The sequence below is a fragment of the Asterias amurensis genome, chromosome 1, assembly GCF_032118995.1.
Source record: "Asterias amurensis chromosome 1, ASM3211899v1".
Classification (NCBI taxonomy): Eukaryota; Metazoa; Echinodermata; class Asteroidea; order Forcipulatida; family Asteriidae; genus Asterias; species Asterias amurensis.
The window spans coordinates 15218450-15227286 of record NC_092648.1 but is presented as its reverse complement, the minus strand read 5'-3'; the positions used below and the strand labels follow the sequence as shown (position 1 = coordinate 15227286).

Here is an 8837-nt window from a genome sequence, read left to right as displayed (position 1 = left end):
GTGACTTTACCCGTAAATAAATCCAAATCCCGGGCGGTCTATTTTCGTCGTCCACGCTCGTCGCCTGAAATGAACCCGGTCCACGACGCACCATGCTCAGGCTTGTCAAATTTTGGGAACAAGTTTAGACTTGTGCTAGTCGGTGACCGTAAGAAATCTTTGTATATTGAACAAAAAACGCAATAACACCGGTCGAAAATGGGATAAGGACTTGGTCAAGTCAACAATTTACAATTTTGACTATTCAAATCAAGTTTTACGCCGTACCCATGATCTTTGAAAAATCTTCCCCGGAAAAACAGGTTTTTAAAAATAGTTACACTGTTTCTATAAGTTCTGATGCTTTTAAAATGACCATCAATAAAATATATCTTAATCTAAAGCAGTTTTGGGAAGTGTACAACATGTAATTTAATTTTAATCGAATAAATTATGTTTCCGAAAGCTGGGTTTGTTTACACTTCAAGAGCCATTGTGTTTGTGCACAGACACAAAACGTGCAATATATGACGTCATGGTGACGTCGTCCAGATTTTTATGTCGGAAATCACATTAACAGGACCTGACTAGTGTATAGCTGAAAAAAGTTTCAGGATTGGCGGTCTACTTTTTGAGATATGGTGTTAACTTGGTTTGCTAATTAAATATTCACAAGCTTAATTAAGGCTTATTAGTTAACAATTTTACATTTTTTTACGATAAGAATTAAGCTTATGTTCTCAGCTTCAATTTGGTATAATAAACTCACTCTTTCGTATTATGGTTTAGGAGATTAGGCTGCCGCAAAAACGTGTACAAACGCTATGGGATTTAGGGAGAAACAAAGAACAACAACAACAACAACAACAACAACAACAACCACAACAACAACAACAACAACAACAACAACAACAACAACAACAACAACAGCAACAGCAACAGCAACAGCAACAGCAGCAGCAGCAGCAGCAGCAGCAGCAGCAGCAGCAGCAGCAGCAGCAGCAGCAGCAGCAGCAGCAGCAGCAGCAGCAGCAGCAGCAGCAGCAGCAGCAGCAGCAGCAGCAGCAGCAGCAGCAGCAGCAGCAGCAGCAGCAGCAGCAGCAGCAGCAGCAGCAGCAGCAGCAGCAGCAGCAGCAGCAGCAGCAGCAGCAGCAGCAGCAACAACAACAACAATAATAATAATAATAATAATAATAATAATAATAATAATAATAATAATAATCTCGACGAAAACAATACCTGTTCCGACGGACGGTCGGAACAGCTAATAAAAATAATAAAAATCTCGACGAAAACAATACCTGTTCCGACGGACGGTCGGAACAGCTAAATATTACAGGCAGTGGCCAGAAAAAAATTAGGTCAAAGATAATAATATTTAACACTTAATTAATTATGACAATATTAAAGTTAAACATGACAACTGTTGACAAACAACACAGAGAAAACTTCCATTGAATTGAGCCAAAAAATTCAACAATGCATCAATGGCTACGACCAACATCGTTTTTTTTTACTGTAGGTTGACGGGGTTTTTTTTTTTTTTTGGGGGGGGGGGACTGTGGGTTGACGGTTGTGTTCCTTTTAAACTGTAGGTTGGCTGATGTTTTTTTCTTTTGACTGTGGGTTTACGGACGTTGTTCAAAAAAATTATGTGGGTTGACGGTAGTTTTTTTTTTTTTTTTTTTTAAACTTGTTGGCGCAACAAGTTTTATTTTTGGGAATGGACCATTTATATTTCAATTTCTAAAATATTGTGTAGATATAATATTTATGTGTAACTGTAAGAATTTATCCACTAGGTTTTATCTAAGTAGTTATTTTTTACAATTGTTTTTTATTTATTTGAGACGTTCTATGTTTTTCTTTTGTATTTAGTCTCAATTTTAAGAAACTTATTTACTGAGTAAGAAACAATAACAAATTATTAAAAGAGGTACAGGCAGTGTCAGAAAAAATTTGATTAAAAATAATAATATTGAACATTTATTTAATCATGACAATATTTTAGTTAAACATGACAACTGTTGACATCAGCTTGTAACAACACAGAGAAAACTTCCATTGAATTGAGCCAAAAATTACAACAATGCATCACTGGCTACGACCTACATGCAACACAAGGAAAATTGAACCATCTCGAAAGATCAAGCAGTTGTGGTAACTTCACCAAGAAAGACATAACTAGTTCTTGGCAACATCAACATGCACCTCGTTAAATATTCTCATAAGGAAAATCTGTACGATTGTTTATTGGGAGGAAAGTGGTTAGATCTTCGCTTACCGTCACGTCGCCTTTAATACTCTGTCTTTACCTTTTGTCGAAACCATTGACCACACAATCCATAGACCAAAGTCTCTTCAAAATAGTGTCAATTTACCGAATTTTCAGTTGGTTTACAAATAGGCTAGAGTTCTGCAAACCAATGATTTCACTGTCAAAATCCAATCCATCGACAACCTTCAGATGAACTCCTTTTACTTGGATGAATACTGACGGCTCTCCCGGGGCTGGCAAGCGTAGTTCCATGTGCGGTGCTCTCCCCGGGGCTGGCAAGTTCCCCCTGGTGAAGAACTCCAAAGAAAAAACGTCAAGTTGTCCAACTTTGCCGCCCTATTGTCCGAGAACAAGTTTAATATTGTTGTTTTAGATCTCATTGTCTTTTTTTAAGGTCGACATTATTGAGAAAGGCTAAATCCGTGGAACTCGCAAGCCAGTCGGAGGCTCGACAGCGAAGTTGCATCCATTGACAGTCAATTATCGTCCGTGAAATCCCGTGCACAACTTCGTGGAGCTCTCCAAACCGGTTGCAAATTCAACACAGATTTTAGACAAACAGTACTCCATTAAAAGCCTTCTAATAGTGTCAAAAGGTTCCTTTCCAGGTGGTAGGATTGTAAAATGTCAATTTTTGTCCAGTTTGGGTTCCTCACATCCCGTGTAAAAGCCGAAGAAAGAGCCAAGTTGACGTCCGTGGTCCTCACTGCTACAATTTATAAATGTATGGCATTTCAGTTCACACGCTCGCCCCACTGCAACACTATAACTGTAGCATTATCATTAGCATACACGCGCCCCAAAAAGAAATTTGCATAACAAGGCAGTTAGTTGCATTCCTTATTTTGCTAACATTTCAAGATTTAGAAGGAGGGGACTACTCACAACACATTGTCGTTATCTCACCTGTTAGTTACAACATAAAACGTACGGTGGATCACAAAATCATGACTCTCAATTTAATGATCACGGAGATATCCGTAAAATTGTTTTTGTGCTCTGGTTTTTACTGACATTGCGACCAAGGCAAAATCTTTGGTTATTTTTGTATCATACTTTATGCGTGAGCCTAATGCGTGAGACTTGGTAGGTCTGACAACATGTGACTGCTTTAGAATTTCAAGGATCGTGGGTTCGAATCCCAACCGAGTAATATGCCTGAGGTAATTTGTTTTACAGGATTCGGGGAAGTACTGTGTGTACAGTGCTAACACACATCGGTGTATGGGTAAAAACCAAAATTGATATTCTTTATCCCCGATGCAAATTTAACATCTGTTATAGGATTCGTTTCGTTATTGAGTTGACAATTTGACATGATCATCCAATTATTAAACAGTGTCAAAAATAACGATGTAATTTACACTCAAGCCGGTGTCGCATGCAATTATGTCCTCTATGCAATACTGTCCGGATGACAGTATTGCATATGCAATAATGTCCGGTGGACGGTTTTGCATATGCAACCGTGTCCGCCGGACGCTGTTGCATAATGCAATTGTGTCCGCCCGGACACATTTGCATATGCAGTTGTGTCCGCCCCGTGCAAAACAGTCAATGCAGTAAATTAAACGCCCTTGGTCGACGGAACACGTTCGCGATTATTTTTCTTGTTTATTTTAGACAAATCAGTAGAACCAGTGGCCAGATAAGGGATACATTTTGAGGAATTGTGTCCATGGTGGAAATACTATTCGTTGGTTTATACGAACATTTATTTATAATTAAAAAAGAATGCTGATTAGTTCGCATGGAAACCGGGGTTCTATTTCTGTTGGGAAAAACGTACTGACACCGTTATAACTGCATAGCGCCCCCTGTTGTCGGGAATTCGGCCGCAGCTGTTGTCATCACGGAGAAACTTTTCTCCCAAAAAGGGGTGGTGTGGGGATTGGTGTTGGGGAAGGGAGTGGGGTGTGAGGCAAACTAGGGATAGGTTCCTTTGGTATTGTTAGCGGCTGGTTGTAAGGGTAGGGTTGAGTCTGAGGGACGGAGATATGATGATATCGGAAAATGTGAAGGTAGGGAATAGATAGTTTGTGAGTTTCGGGTGTGACAGGGTGCATGGATGGGTTTGAGGGTATGGGAAGGTGTAATGGTCAGTAGGGGAAGGCAAACTGTTCCGCAACATTCATGGATGTCCTTGTAGAGTATTTCAATATCTAGGTCTTTTAATATTTCAATTTGGTTAAGTTGGCAGTCTATGTACAAAATATCACAGTATATAATGGCTACAACAGAAGTATTTCGTATTAGAAACTACTGATGGAATAGGACTGTCTGAAAGGATGGTGATAAATTTAGAATTTTAAGGGAATTCAGAGGGCTCCCCCTATGCAATAATAATGCAAGGCGATTTATGTTCGTTGTTTAACAGTTGCAAGCCAATTAGACGTCAACTTTATTAATTAAAGTGTGTCATTAAAATCTGAAGCCATGTTATGGTGTTATACCTTGACTCAGATGGTCTCCTGTATAGCAAGTTGAGTTATTGAAATAAACATTATTAAACAATTTGGAAGCCTATAATAAACAAATTTCTGTTAAATTTGTGTACACGGTGTTTTTCTAAGTCACTCGTTACTACTGCAGCTATATTATGACATTGTGTTTTTCTCCTGTGTTATTATGAATTTGTAACTTATTCCATTTGGTTTTGAAAATTAAGGCATGTCCCCTCTTTCCTCCCATTAGCCCTGGCGGTCTTACACTTTCGCACAGAGGAAAAGTCCTAGGGCTACTGGCCTCACATGTATTGTAACCTGTACATCCATCACGGTCAGTAAGCATTGATATCTATTGACAATGATAGAGACTATGGTAGTGGGATATGACGTCATTGTACGGTGTCGTCACGCGGTGAAGGTCACGGCTTCGGTATGATGATTCAGCATGGTCCCGTGCGCTATAGTAGAAATCGCTTGCACAGGAAACTATCCGTATTGCACAACACTGTGAAAACACACACGCTTTATAATACTCCATATTATACATGTTGGATTTCAGTCTGATGCCAAATCTGAACAACCAAAGTCGTTTTAAACTAATTTTGTAGGCCTAGCTAGGCCTTCTCCAAATCATCATGGACCCGATCAAGAAGGACGATCTCCCGAGGTCTGATTCTATACAACCCGGGCATGCACCTCTCATGAACAAAGTCGTGAATCGTCTCATTGCAATGAGCAATGCGAAACCTAAAACTGCATCAGCTTTATCCAAGGCCCTGCAGTCGTGTACGTCTGTTCTTCCACACGTGAATCCACTTGATATGTTAAAGATTGTCAATGGTCAGTCAGAGAAACCAGCGCCTCGTGTTAAGACTGAGCAGGCAGCCCCTGTGTTCATAGGGATCGTCAAGGCAGATGTAAAGTTTTGGGAGTTGGCTGAGGACGACCGCAGACTTACGGGGCAATACTTCAAATATCCCCCACCAGCAGTTAAGAAGATTCTACTCGAGAGAGCTTGGAAATGGCTCCAGTCCACACCCGAAGGCACGGAGAAGTTCCTGCAACAACAGCTATATCAAAAGTGTAAAACGGAGCACAGTGAAGACACCAACAAGATCATCAAGAACCTTCAGCAGATGGGGTTTGTGAATGTCGACAAAGAGGGCGTGGTGACGTACCTTCTACCACAACACAGTGACGTGTTACTGTTAAAAAAGGTGCTGGACACACGGGAAGTTGTTCTCCGAGTGTGTCATAGGACGGACAATCTTAGTGGATATGTTCACCAAGTCACTTTTTATAATGAATCAAACTACGGGTGGAACCCCTACTCATATGCAGTCACCAGCGTTAAAAAAACATTTCGTGTTGGAAAGACGACTTTTCCAGTTTGGGTTGACTTGGCTGATGTTCAGGCGCTGTTCCTACTCGATGGTGTTAAACCAGGATCCAGGCCAAAGAAGTTGTCACATCTACTCAAGTTCCTGAAACCAGCGTGTACGTATTCACATCTCCTCATCCCATCGCAGGTGATTGCAGGGCTGGGAAACAAGCTTCAACAGAGGCCCGTGCTCGAAACGAGACTGTTAAACCAGAACCGACGTACGAAAAAGACCCGGTTTAGAGATGCATTCATTGAATTTGCCATTGGGGCAGAGAAACTGAGGAAGACCATTCCACTCACACCAGAGGGTCTACTCGGACTCGACGGCATTTCCCCTCGGGTTGCGGGTGGCGATCGTGAATGTGACGAGACGGAACTAGAAACTGTCGGTCGCTCCAGGCACTTTGCCTCTATGCTGCAGAGTCGCTTGACCCCATTAATGCAGTCGCACGGTGCCGTTCTCTTTGAGGTTAAGGGTGATCAAAGGAGCGACATACTCGACAAAGTATCGAAGTGGGTCGACTCGTACAGACTCCCCGACGACGATGCTACGAATGAGGAGAATCAGGGGATGGTGGGGGATGATGAGAAAGAAGCGCCCTCTATGTCAGAGATTGAAACACCACCAAGTATTGTAGGGCTTCAGCGTGAATTGATCGCTCTATGTAACCCGTGTAAAGTAAACAGACTCCCCATAGAGACCGTGGTGGCTTTATTGGAGCAGTACGGGTTCATCACTGTCGATGAAAATCAAAACTCAATTTCTTACAACATCCCAAACGTCGCTAACACTAGAGACAATGCTCCTCCGTACTGGCAGGTACAATCCATTAAATACAGCCGATCATCGTTGGAAAACTGCTACTCTAGATTTCTCAACAAGTATTTTCCGCGTCGACGGAGACGAGCCGGACACAAATGGCAGCCTAAATCAGAACCAGGACTCGCAGGAGTGAGCAAATCAAAATTGAAACACTTTTTATTTGGCTTCATGATGATTGTTTTTTGTCTTGTTCTTTTCTTATACGGTGCTTTTAGGGTAGGAAACACAAACTGAAATGTGGAATCTTTATATAATAATAAGCACTTTTGAGGGCTGAAATGCTGTATTTTCTTTTAAACACCAGACGGGTCAAACACTCTCAAAACTGACTCCAGGACAAAACTGTGTCAGACTAATCAGAGTAGCTTAATCTCACTGCTCTAATAGCCTTGACCCAGAAATGGGTCAGGCCCCATGGGACCCAGAATCCGGATCAATTCTGACCCGATTGTTAATAGAGTTAGTGTACCCACGACATTAAAACCAAATGTTGGTCTCCTTTGTGTATAGTGACTCGTTGACTCAGTAATTGTGGCCAAACTTTGAGAGTATGTTTACCACAGTGTCACAAGAAATTGAACCACTGTTTATTTAGCGAATTCCAACACGCACTGGAAACAATATGTTTAAAATATAGAAAAACCTTATTCAATGAGCACTTTTCTTTTAAGTTATGATTTAGATATTATTCCCTAAAATAATAGATCGGGCATGACTTATCATGATTCCGTCAATTGTATTTACAGTATAAGCCGGAATTGATTAATGTAAGTGTACACAGCCTTTACTTCTGGAGCTTTTTTTAGTTACAAGTTACAATGTATAATTCAAGACAGACTGCACGTTTCAAAATTCTACCCATACAAACCACGAACGTTTAATTTTGTCAAATATTTCTGCTGAAACTAAAAATGGATTTTAAATCGTTTAATTCATACTTAGGCTAAGCCCTATTCTGGACGGCGTCTGCTCAGGTTAAATAAATGAATAAAATGCAAAGGTGTGGGGTTCTCATGAATAGTATAAAGGCCTTAATTCTTCCAAGACTTACTTCAAACAAACGATTACGACATTTGGCTTTAAAGTTGAGAATCCTTTAGCTTCTTACATATGTACACAGTTTGAATAAACATAATTAAAATGGAAAACTACTTTGTTCATGGAGTTTTACTCTGAATTGAATCAGTTTCCTCGTTATTAAATTGTGGCCTTCGACCCACACAATGTGTGGTTCCAAGACGATCCAGTTACGAATAACCTGACCGCTATCTAAACCACTATCACCCAATGAACAACTTGCCACTAGATGGCGCTATCATTCCTGACCGCTAAACACACGGTCGAGCACTGAGTTGTATTTATCACCATTTTCGAAGAGAACCTTTTGAAACAAATCTGAAAGCCTGTAAATTCCAGTCGTTTGTCTCGAAAATACAGGGGAGGGGAGGGAGGGGGGGGGCTTCAGAAACTTCTGTTGACTCTGGGTTTTTTCCTCATGTCATCGGAGAGGATTTCCGGCAGATCAAGGTTTTGACATTGGGAAACTGTGGTTCACAGAGTTGTCCTTTAACGACATCATAAGGTAACGCAGAAGCACCGTTTTCTTGTAACATTGGCTCTGTAAACATAGGCCTTTATATAGGGTTGGGCGTGAACAGAATAAACCATGTCACAGTCGTCTGAACCCGATGGTCGCCCCCCCCCCCCTAACTTGTACCACTCTCTTTTCGGTATTAATTCACCCATATAATCATGTGACCGAAATGTTTACGGGTTAGTTATTGTTACTCACCAAGGCGTATAAATATGGCGTTGGATTTCACATCGACGGGAAATCCCCGGATGAGAAATACGCTACGTCATTTTGTATGGCTGGTCCCACAACGACTTCGTAGGTAACATTGTAGTTACAGTCTACCTACGAAG

The 8837-nt window shown here is 41.0% G+C and overlaps 1 protein-coding gene across 1 annotated transcript in view; it reads left to right on the top strand.

The window, feature by feature from the left end:
- Positions 1-8362: 8362 nt before the first annotated feature.
- LOC139947045 (cap-specific mRNA (nucleoside-2'-O-)-methyltransferase 1-like) overlaps positions 8363-8837 on the top strand; it is a 26972-nt gene continuing 26497 nt past the window's right edge. The window contains exon 1 of the mRNA XM_071944875.1: positions 8363-8493. The gene's annotated coding sequence lies outside the window, so the exon portion shown is untranslated. The remainder of the gene's footprint in view (positions 8494-8837) is intronic.